Source organism: Emydura macquarii, unplaced genomic scaffold (genome assembly GCF_026122565.2).
Source record: "Emydura macquarii macquarii isolate MOO-44397 ecotype Brisbane River unplaced genomic scaffold, CSIRO-AGI_Emac_v2 contig_2676, whole genome shotgun sequence".
In the NCBI taxonomy this organism is placed as follows: domain Eukaryota; kingdom Metazoa; phylum Chordata; order Testudines; family Chelidae; genus Emydura; species Emydura macquarii.
Window position 1 is genome coordinate 37,126,908 of NW_027132813.1, and position 11,734 is coordinate 37,138,641.

An 11,734-nucleotide genomic window follows, 5' to 3' on the forward strand; every position below is an offset into this window, starting at 1 on the left:
GAGTTTCCGAAATTTAGAGAGACAAGGGAGTGAGTTTATATCTTTTGTTGGACCAACTTCTGTTGGTGAAAGAGACAAGCTTTCGAGCTTATGTAGTGCTCTTCTTTAGTTCTGGGAATTTAGGAAAGGTACTCAGTGTCATAGCTAAATACAAGTTGGAACAGATTGTTAAGCATAAGGAGTTAACACATTGCAAGAGACCATTCAAAGTGAAGTGGGCAGTTAACACTTCACAGTCTGTAAAACAAAGGAGGGTTAGCAGGTTACAGATTATTGCAGTGATCCATAAAATCCAGTATTTTTATTGAGTCTGATTTTTATGGTCTAGCAAAGTTATGAATTTAAGCTCCCACACTTGTCTTTTGAAGGTGTACATCTTTCTTTTGAGGACAAGGACTAAGAGGTCAGATATGGAGTGACCATTTTGTGAAAAGTATTCACCCACTGATTTCTATTGCCATGTCTACACTACAAACTTATGTTGACACAAGTTACATCGGCATACAGCTGCCACAGTTCTTACATCACTTGTGCGTGTGTATGCTTGGCTCCTTGTGTCAGCAGTGCGCTCACTCACTAGGAGTGTTTGTATCAATGCAGTGTGCAGTGCACTATGGGTAGGCATCTGACTGTGCAACTTGCAATTATTGAGCGCACTGTCTTTTGGGACATTTTGGCAGTGCGTGATGGGGCCGAAACGAGTCGTGCATGGGTGATTGGGAGCATGGGGTCAACTTACCAGTTTGCAACTGGCTTCGGCCCATAATGTTATCTGTATCCCATAATTTTCGCACCTTTTTTTCAAAACCCCACAAACCTGCATGGCTCTCCTTGCTGTCCACCTTCCATGACAGAAGCATGGAACCTGCACAGCTCTGCACTATTTTTATGTGTTACAAGCCGGGTGCACAATCCTGGAATATTTTCAGAGCCTCAAGAACCGAATGGTGAGGAACATGACGATTCCTTGGAGGACAGATTGCTGTGGGACGTAGTGAGAACCAGTTAAGGTTGTTGGTGGCATTCAAGGAGCAGCTGAGGATGGTGGAGTGTAAGTTCTGGGCCCGAGAAAGAAGCACTGACAGGTGGGATTGCATCAAAATGCAGATTTGGAATGATGACCAGTAGCTGCAGAACTTTCAGATGGGCCAGGCCACTTTCCTAGATCTGTGTGCTGAGCTTATGCTAGCCATCCAACACAGCGACACCAGAATGAGAGCTATGCAGACAGTGGAGACGCGACTGGCGATTGCACTGTGGAAACTTGCAATGCCAGATTGCTACTGATCAGTCGAATCAATTTGAATTTGGGAAATCCACTCTGGGGGCCACTGTCCTGTAAGTGTGCAGGGCCATTAATTGCCTCCTGCTACACAGGGTTCTGACACTCAGCAATGGGCGGGAAATAGTGGATGGATTTGCAGCAGTAGGGTTCTCGAACTGAGTTAGTGGATCACCATAGTAGTACGTGTTGTAATGTGCTCTACCTGGCTCTGCTCTTTTGTGGCCTACCAGGAATCATGTGGTGATTGCTGTGCGTGTAAGAACATACAATGCACCTATTAATTTTCTTTGTGAATAATCCTATGAATGACACTGTGCAATAACAGGTAATTGGTTGCTTTGAGAACTGTTGATCATGCTGCAGCATATATTGTGAACTAATAAAGATGAATTATGCTCCAAATAATAGAATTTTATTCTGTAACAAAATCAATGCAAACAAAAAAGGGCATTTTTAAAACAAATACATTAAAAACTTAATAAGAGAACAGAACTTCTGAAGGAGCAAGAATATTCATGTCTATTTCAGTTACACATACACCAACCATGGCTTTCACAGGTCAGTTTATGTGAAGCTGTGATTGTCTTTAGTTTCCCCTGAGGTGGAGTGGTAGGGGTAGTGCAATGACTCTGTATGCCATGTGGAATATTGAGGGGGTATAGGAAAGTCCCAATACTGAGTTCTCCCTGTGAGAGGGAGGCGAGCCCAGGATTGTTGACCCTGTAGGTCCACCAGAGTCTATTTGCTGCCCAAGAAGTCCCATTATGTCCTGGTGCATCTCCTTTCTCCTGCTGGGACTCCTGGACCTTTCTCCTTTTCACTCTTTCCTTCTCCAGGCTTTCTGCAGTGTTCGTTGTCCGGACCCTGTGCTCACAGTACAATGCAGCACTGGCTTGCAGGATCTCACTGAACATGTCATCCTGAGTCCTTTTCTTTCTCCCCCTTCTGTGGCTCTGTGTTCAGTGAGAGTGGCAGGGGGGAGCCCATGAAGGGCAGCAGCTGCAGATAAAACACACAGAGGTAACATTGTCAGGGTATTCACTACAGAAAGCGAAGTTTAAGATGCTGAATTCACTCCCCTTGCTTCCCTAAAGTTTAAGCACTGCATTCTCATTTCAGCTTGGGTTTTTTGTGCATGGTGCCAGTCACAGCACATGGTGAGTATGGCCTGCTGGAGGTTGGGGAAATGAGGGAATTGCTCAGTTGCATGATTCCAATAATATAGGCCAATGGCAATGAATACTGGTACCGTTTTCCATGGGCAGTGTTGATTTTATCTGATATCTTACTCCTGAGGGTAACAGAGGCAGAGAGCATAGCTGCTGCTGGTATCCCGAAGCCACTTGGGCATGTATGCTGCTAGCCTGCTTACTGCAGTGGTGCCTGCTGAATTTATCCCTCCCTGCTGTGGGAAGTGTCCTATCACAGAGGAAGAAATAAGGCAGCCCTGTCTAGAAACCTTTGGAGGAGGATTGCAGAGTACTTCTATGAAAGTTTCATTGAGCTCTCTCAGGAGGATTCAAGGGACATCCCTGTGTACATAAAACTGCCCTGCATCGCCTAAACTCCCCTCCCCGCCTAACTTTAGAGGGGAATGAAAAGCAGATAGCAACTCTACCTTTCTTGGTTGTGCCACTACCTCTTCTAGCACAAGTAAATTAACGAAAAGTCAAAAGATGTGTCCTGCTACTTTGGGGAGGCCATCCCTGTAACTGAAAATTTATCTACACACTTACCCGAGGTTCTTTCCCTGCGTTGGGTTCTCCTGTGCTTGACTGGCTAGACTGTGGTGGAGTCCAAAACAGGTCCTGGCCCGCTGTGCACCTGGGTTGACTTAAGTACTATGGTTCTATGCTGAAGGTTGTGTTACGATGTCGGCGTAAAAGAGCGCTTACAACTAGGCCGACGTACGCTGCCTTGTGTCAACTTAACTTTGTAGTGTAGGCCAGGCTTACCTCCATCTAAAAGAAACACTTTTTACCTTCTTGCTTACACACACCATACATTATATTTTGTATTTTAATACCTTAGGCTTAGACTGATTAAAACTATAGACTTTGCAATTTATTTTCTAGTGGTTTATCTGTTAAAAATTTATAGTTATTTTAACGTGAATTTATTTTGAATATTGTATTGCAGTAATTCATTATTTAACTGGATTAATAGAGCCCCAAATCACACTTTTCTTGGAATTCTACAGGCAGGAAAGTATGCTCTATGAGAAAACAGTGTTTTCTGCCTTACTACTTTTATATCTGGAAATCCACTGTAGGTTCTTCACCCCTATAGACCTCTCAAAAGCAATGTTAGAGAAGCTGTCTTTGCTTTACTAATCAGAGAAAGCTAGGTATTCTGTTGAAATAATTTATTCTGCAACTGAACTGTTTACCATTGGCAAAACAATTTTTTAGAAAATTGTGACCTTAACTTGTCTGTGGCTCCATTTTCCCATTTAAAAGTGGATTATAATGCCTGCCTAACAGAGATATAAAACTTAGTTAATGCTGAATTGCCACTGAATTCGTGGTTGGTGTCCTCCATATAGTAAATCTAGGTCTCTGTAAGAAATGTGGATTCCATGGTTTATGGTTAGTTCCAGCAATAGCGTTCACTGCTAAAGAATAGGCTGAGGAAATGTCATGAGTAAGCCATGCTATGGGTAGCAAAAATTAAATCTGCCATTGCTGCTGCCAGGGATGGGTAGTCACTATAGTTCAGGTTGCTACATAGCTATTTCTGAAGGTGATCTTAGAGAACAAATTTCCCATTTTTAATATACTGTATGTTCTGAAAAGACATCTATTTTTGTAGGATGCAAAGAGAGTACTTACCATGGTAAAACAGTTCCAGATTGCATAACTGCAAGATAAAGAGAACATAGGCTGCAGTGGAAAAAAATACTGTACTTATTCTCCCTACATCCTTAAACCAGTCTAATCTTACATTATTGGAGCTATTGCTTCTGTCAAAGATTGGAAAGTGTGTTCAGTAAGAGTCACAATAAATCGATCAGCCTAACCACAGTAAGCCTCATAGTATAGGCAATTAAAACTATAAAACCAGTGAGAAGAAGTTAGTGAAAAATCACTGTAGTAACCAGGAAGAACATAATCACTTGAGCTTTTGTTCACCTTGGAAATTTCCATGTTAGAGGAACAGTTACGTAACTGGGTACAGTGAAAAGTGAATGAAAAAACAAAAGGGCAACAGGTCACATAGCTCAGAGAGAACTAGAACAAAACTGATTTATTAAACTGAATTTTGCTAAACACAACACATTGTACTGTTGTTGGTTCTTCGCTTCGCTGATTCAATTATTGTCGTTCTTTCCTGAAAGCTCAGCAAAAAAGAAATATATAGTACATTACTGAGAGCAGAACTTTCATTTTCTTTGTGCAGTATGTTGTGGCTCTGAAAGTACAGGATTGAGGTATCAGTTAACAAAAGTGTAAATTTTATTCTAATTTTCATTTTCTGTGGGCTCATGCTTTTAGATCAAGAGGTCCTGGGTTCAATTCCCTCCCCAAACGAGCATAGTTACATTTATCTATGCTGTCTGTAATCTAGATCGTAGTTTGTTCTCAGAGCCAGGAACAGAACTCAGGAATCCTGATACCCAGCATTCTGATGCTAGTTTACAAAAAGATGTCTCCAAGTATGGGCTGTTTGTCACAGAGGATAACAGCATGCTTCTTCCCTCTCTCTTCTCCCCTATTAGTCAAATAGATGAAATAAGAGGTCTGTACTTTGGTTAAGAGGAGCTGTCCTTTAAGAACATGGTGTACCAAACTGAGTGCATTTGAGAATGAGAGCAGTGTTCGGGGGATTTTGCCTGTGTCTGAGTGTAAAACCCTATCTGTGCCAACTCCAAAAAGCTCAGAACCTAGCTTTCCAGAAAACAGCCTTCACTCTTGAATATGTAACACTAGCTCATATGGGGGTTGGATTGGATGTCTTAGGAGATTGCTACTGAGCTTCAGACCCTTTTGCCTGTAGGTCACCTCTCTGAATTCAGCCCAGTTTGATAAGGATTAAAAACTGTTCCCATCTGATGCCTGGTAGCCCCTGTACAGGATGTTTAGTGAGTCTCAGTTCCGGTTCCCACATCACAAACTCATCATGTTTTGCATTAGTTGTTAGACTCAGCAGGGAAGCCCAGAACCTCATGAACCATAGAGATTGAACTACCCCATTACCCTGTCATAGAGCATGAGTGCCTGCCCAATAGTACCCACTGCTGGCCAAGCAGGCACACTTCCCTCCGCTTCCTCTACTGGGGTTCAGAAATAATGCACTCTCCTCTGGAGTCTTTACACAATATTCTCCGTCTCCTGGAGTTCAGTTTATACAGCTTCCCCCAAACACTCAGCTCCCTTTTAAGATCAGGGGCTTTCCAGCCCTCCTCCTTGGGTTTGTGTGTGTGGGGGTGAGGTGGGGAATGCGGACAGGAAATGGAGATTTCAGTCCTGGCTTCCATGGCCTGTAACTCCTCCCCTCAGATCTAGTGGTCTTCCCACTCTTCTCCTGAGGCTGGGGATTTTAGTCTTGACACACAGATTTTCCCCTCTGGCTGAGGGGTCTTCCCAACCCTTCTTTTCAGGGCTGAGGTTTTCTGTCAAGCTCTTCCTTAGTTGGTGCAGAAAGCCCACAGCTTCTCTTGTTGGGCTGTGCTTGTTACCTCAGGCCAGCTGTGGCTTTCAACTAGCTTTTCCCTTTTCTTCCAATTAGTCCCCAGGTTCAGAGGGGTCAGCAGGCCACCTTCTGTTTGGTGTCTTGCTGATCTGAGGGAAAAGGCAGCATATATACAGCCGTCTTTCTGAGAGTTGGTTCTGGTTGGATGGGAGAGAGGAGCCTTGCCCCACTCTCTTTACAAGCTGTTGGTCCCAGGTGTTTAGAGGAATAGAAGCAGCACAGGTTTTCCTCAAACACAGCCTGTATCCCCAGGTCCACTTCCTCACTCCCCATATCTGCCTTTGTCATTTTTCTTGACTCTTGGATACCAAACCTTAAAGGGGGGCCACACCATGAGATAGGTGAGATGACCCTTTGATCCTGTTACCCTCCAGGGGACAGACCCCCCCGTCACATGCCCAGAGAGGATGTTTCCCTCAGATTAGGGTTGAGACATGCTAGCAGGGCAGTTTTTGTGCGAAGCTCACCCTGCTATAGATAGTGAACTTCATTTAGTAGGACTGCCTTTCCGCAGCATGAAATCCACACAGTTTTTAAAGACTGAGCTTAGGTCTACATGCAATGTGTTGCAAATTTGCACAAAACGTCATATTGTGAAGCTGCATGAAACTTGGCAGCTACATAACATGATCTGGCTGGCCAGCCTGAATGAGACCAAACTGTGCTGTAACCTTATTAACAAAATGTGTTCTAGCCTAGGTCACTACCTAGGCTTAGAGCAGGGTGGTTCTGTCACAGTTTAGCCCCATCCATGCTAACCAAATGGAGATTTAACCTTGCTGTGGTTAACTGTTTTAACTGTTCATATATAGTTATAAAGCCTGGGTAGATAGTTTTTAAACTGTCTGAAGTAGAACTAGGTTTATAGACATAGGCAACGTCTGCACTAGAGAGCTTGCAGCAGTACAGCTATATCAAAGCAGCTGCATCGCTGTAAGATCTCTTGTGTAGCCATGTTTATGCCGATGACATAGTTAATCCACCCCCAACGAGTGGCTGTAGCTATGTTGGTGGGAGAATCTCTCCCGCTGACCTAGTGCTGTGCATACCGGGGCAGTCCACACCCATGCTTATATAGGTGTAACTTATGTCATTCAGCGAGTTGGAATATTCAAACCCGAGTGACATAAGTTCTTCAAGTGCTTGCTCATGTTGATTCCAAGTAGATGTGCATACACTGCATGCACAGTCACCAGAAGGTTTTTCCCCTGGTGGTATCTGTCGGGTCGGCTCTGGAGCCCCCTGGAGTTGCACCTTCATGGCACCATATATAGGGCCCTGCCAACTCCCTGCCTCTTCAGTTCCTTCTTACCACCCGTGATGGTCTCTTGCTTTGCAAGTGTCTGTCTCTAGTGATTTTTTGGGCTGTTGTTTATCATTATTGTAAGTTTAGTTAGTTAGGACCCTGCTTATCAAGGTCAATTTTTCCCTTCTAGGGGATGGGGTATGCTTTGTTTCCCTGTCTTCAAACTGTGCAGGGCCTGTTAAAAGCCTATGCCCAAGAGCGATCCTGACACCACTTGCCTTAAGTTTCTCACAGAACAAATTGGTGGACCACCTCAGCCGGTCCTTTTCCAACCATGAGTGGTCTCTCTGCCTGTATGTGATGAACCACATCTTTCAAAGGTGGAGAATTCCCCACATAGATGTGTTTGCAACAAGAAAGTGCATACAGTTCTGCTCCTTCCAGAATCACAGGTTGGATTCAATCACGGGTGCATTCCTCATCTCTTGGACAGATCATCTGTTCTATGCGTTTCCGCCAATTCTGCTTGTTCACAAGGTCCTGCTGAAGATCAGGAAGGATCTTCCTCTGTAATTCTGATAGCCCAGCATGGCTGTGCCAACACTGGTACACCACACTCCTTAACCTCTAAGTGGAAACCCCCGTAAGTCTGCCGCTGCTGCTGGACTTGATAATTAGGACCACAACCACCTTCGCCATCCCAAATTAGAGTCTGTCCACCTCACGTCATGGAAGCTCCATGGCTGAATCCTCTGGCGTTGGAGTGTTCAGAATAAGAAAGGTCCCACTTGGCAGCAGAAAATCCTCCACCAGGGTCACCTACCTGGCTGTGGAAGAAGTTCTCCATCTGGTCAACGCAGAAGTATACTCGGCTTGCACTTTCATCAATACCTCTCATCCTGGACTACTTGTTACATCTCAAACAGCAACGGCTGTCGCATCAATCAAGGTCCACCTGGCTGCAATCTTGGCATTCCACCCTTGGGTGGCAGGCCGCTCTGTTTTTGCCAACCCCATGGTGCGGCATTTCCTTAAGAGTCTAGGCAGGCTATACCCTCAAATGCATCAGCCAATTCCTCAGTGCAATCTTAACCTTGTACTATCAAGACTGACGGGTCCTCTGTTCAAACCTCTAGTGACATGCTTGCTCTTCTATCTGTCATGGAAGATAGCCTTTCTGGTGGCCATAACTTTGGCCAGGAGAGTTTCAGAACTCAAGGCCCTCACGTCTGAGCCTCCTTATACAGTTTACTTCAAGGATAAGGTTCAACTGCACCCTCACCCAGCTTTCCTTCCAAAGGTGGTGTCACAATTCCACACAACCAGGACATATTCCTTCCGGTTTTCTACCCAAAGCCATATGCCAACAACCAAAAGCAGAGGCTGCACGCCTTGGATGTTAGAAGGGCTTTGGCTTTTTACATCAAAAGGACTAAACTCTTTAGGAAGACAACACAGCTCTTTGTAGCAGTAACAGACAGGATGAAACGCCTTCCGGTTTCATCACAAAGGATCTCCTCTTGGATCACGTTGTGCATCAGGACATATTATGAATTGGCAATAATACCGGCCTCAGTGCTGACAGCTCACTCTTCAAGGGTGCAGGCACCCTTGGCATTGTTCCTCACTCAAATCCCAGTTCAGGACATCTGTAGAGCCATGACATGGTCATCTATTCACTCCTTCGTGTCGTTCTATGCCATTACCCAGCAAGCCAGAGACGATGCGGATTTGGTAAAGCGCTACTGCAGTCGTCAGTTTGCTAAGCTTTGACACTTCCTCCTATGGATCTGCTTGGGAGTCACCTACTTGGAATCAATATGAGCAAGAACTCGAAGAAAAAACGGTTACTAACTTTCCGTAACTGTTGTTCTTTGAGATGTGTTGTTCATGTCTGTTCCAAGACCCACCCACCTACTCCTCTGTTAGAGCCAGCTGGCAAGAAGGAATTGAAGAGGTGGGGGGGTCAGAGGGCCCTATATGTGGCGCCATGAAGGCGCTACTCCCAGAGCCATCCCTTCGGATGTCAATAGGCGAAAAAACTTCCTGCAACTGTGCACATGGCACGCACACAGCAACTTGGAATGGACATAAGCAACACGTCTCGAAGGACAACAGCTACAGAAGGTTAGTAACTGGTTTTTTTTGCCGACATAAGTGATAGTGTAGAAATAAGTACAATCTTTAGGTGATCAGTGTAGATAGAATCAAAGCAAAATAGAACAGATGGATTAAACAACCAACTCATTATCACTGTTCCTGTGGCTAATAGCAAATGTGGAGGAACAGTTACGGCAGACTGCACTTCCTGCTGAGTGAATAACTACCTGCTTGCTCATTGAAGATATAGTATTTACCAGCATATTGTGTATGTTGAATGCTAGCTCTGGAGAGGCCAGAAAGCCTTTTTCTGGTGTTAAGCATCCTCACTAAAGGTATATGTCATTCAGTAATCGGCGTTTGGAGCTGAATAAACTTTATACATAAAAAAAAAATTTCATAAAATTGTGAGTGAGAATTTTTTTACTTCATAAAATAACATCTCAGGATGTGGGGGAAAAAAAAGTCCCGCTGAGTAACGTAAGTTTTGCCGGCATAAGCGCTAGTGTAAACAGCACTATGTCGGTAGGAGAGCTACATGCGGCTACACTAGCACTCTTAGAGCTGCATAGCTGTACCGATACATCTGCATCACTATAAGTTTTAAGTGTTGCCCTTAGACAGCTCAATAAAGAAGAATTCTTGCAAATGTGAATGCCTGTCACATGGCTGATGAAGCATCCTGGTATTACAGGGATCGTCTGTCTAAGTATATCAAATCAGCATTTTATTAGCTGACCAACCTTCTCCCACCCTGGTAATATGCCACACCATTACCAAGCAGAGTTTGGAGGCCCAGCTGGCCCTTTTTTGGGGGGGGGGACGGACCCTGGTGTGCTAGATTCCTGAATGACATTATGCTGGGGTCCAGTACAAAAGCAGCTGGGCCTAGGATGTGCGTATGTTGTTAAGTAAGGAGAATTATTACAGGACTTGCTGCAGGGGAAGGTGTGAGGAGGAACCCTAGAGTTTGGAAAGCTAGTGGCTAGTTAGGAGAAATACCTGTAACTCAACTCTTTCCTCTGCTTCCTAAACTCCCTAGTATAAATATTAAGGAAGATGTCCTTTTTATTTATAAAATCTTGACACTGTCGTCGTCTCTTCTTCTTTCCCCCCCCCCCCCAAAAAAAAAAAAAAAAAAAAAAAAAAAGAACTGAACAACCACAGCAAAGAAGATGGTGTGTCGTGTGTACTAGCTAAATTAAAATCTGTCTGGTGTAATATTAGGCGTACTGTTTCTCTTCATGTTTTATTTTTGAGTGAGAAGTCAGTCTGGATGAATCATATTCCTTTTTGATTGTTCAGAGAAGTTTGAGTAAATTATCTGACACCAAGTTAATTTTTCCCCTTTTGTTCACAAATTGTGTGATAATGTCTTTCACCATGTATGGGGCAATGGGGGATATGACTTACAATAAGCAGATCTTGAATACAGAAATACTTGTTTACTGGGGAGATATTGATATTCTGTCTAATTTCCAGTGATCTGTGGCCGTATTTCCTTGCAGTGCCTGTGGTAATTTCTAGCCCTATTTAAAAATTGCACAAAATATTTATTTCCTTTCATTTTCCCCCCATCCCCCGGTCAGGCTTTTATTTCCCTTCCCTTCCCCCCCTTATCCCCTCAGCTACATTTTTGTAGAGGGAGTCCATACTATGGGTGTAATGAGTGGCACCCAGGGACAGCTTTGTGTGCAAATGCCAACAGCTATGACTCAAATTTTTCAGATAATCAAAATATCAAACACTCAACAGTAATCCCATGTCTGTAGCAGAGCATACAATCACATACAATCTCAGAATCCTTTTGCTGGTATTATTGCTGGTACCAATTTATTATAATAGCAACATTACCTGAATAATACTAGAAACGATTGAAAATATTTTGGGAGAAGCTATGCCCCGTCTGGAGGGTAAGAAATAGGGTATTTCATATATATGCTAACAGTATCTTTAAATGTCCGCTTCTCTTCTGTTTTATAGGCCAAGTTTTCAGCAAGTGGCTGCTGGAATTTGCACAGAAAAACTTTTATTTAGTATCGTGCATCTGCAGGTGCAGTTGTCTCATTTGTATGTGCAGATTTAGTGACAGTTTACAAATACACCTTTGCATGCTGGTCTTTGCCTCATCTTGCTAAAAATGTGGACCAATAACTAGGTCAGGAAATGTAACTGCCACTGAAAGAGAAAACAGAATGTGATACCCAGTAGCAATAAGGAAGGCTTTTAAAGTTAGCTTTATCTTAACATTTACCTCTTTTGCATGATGCAGAAGGAGCCTGATTGAAGGGCCATTGAAGTTAATGTAAAGACTCCCACTGATTTTAATGGGCTTTGAGGGGGCTCCAAGTGAACAGCTTTTCAAAGCAATTTGTGGTAAGCTAAAACTGAAAGCATTATAAATGGAACAA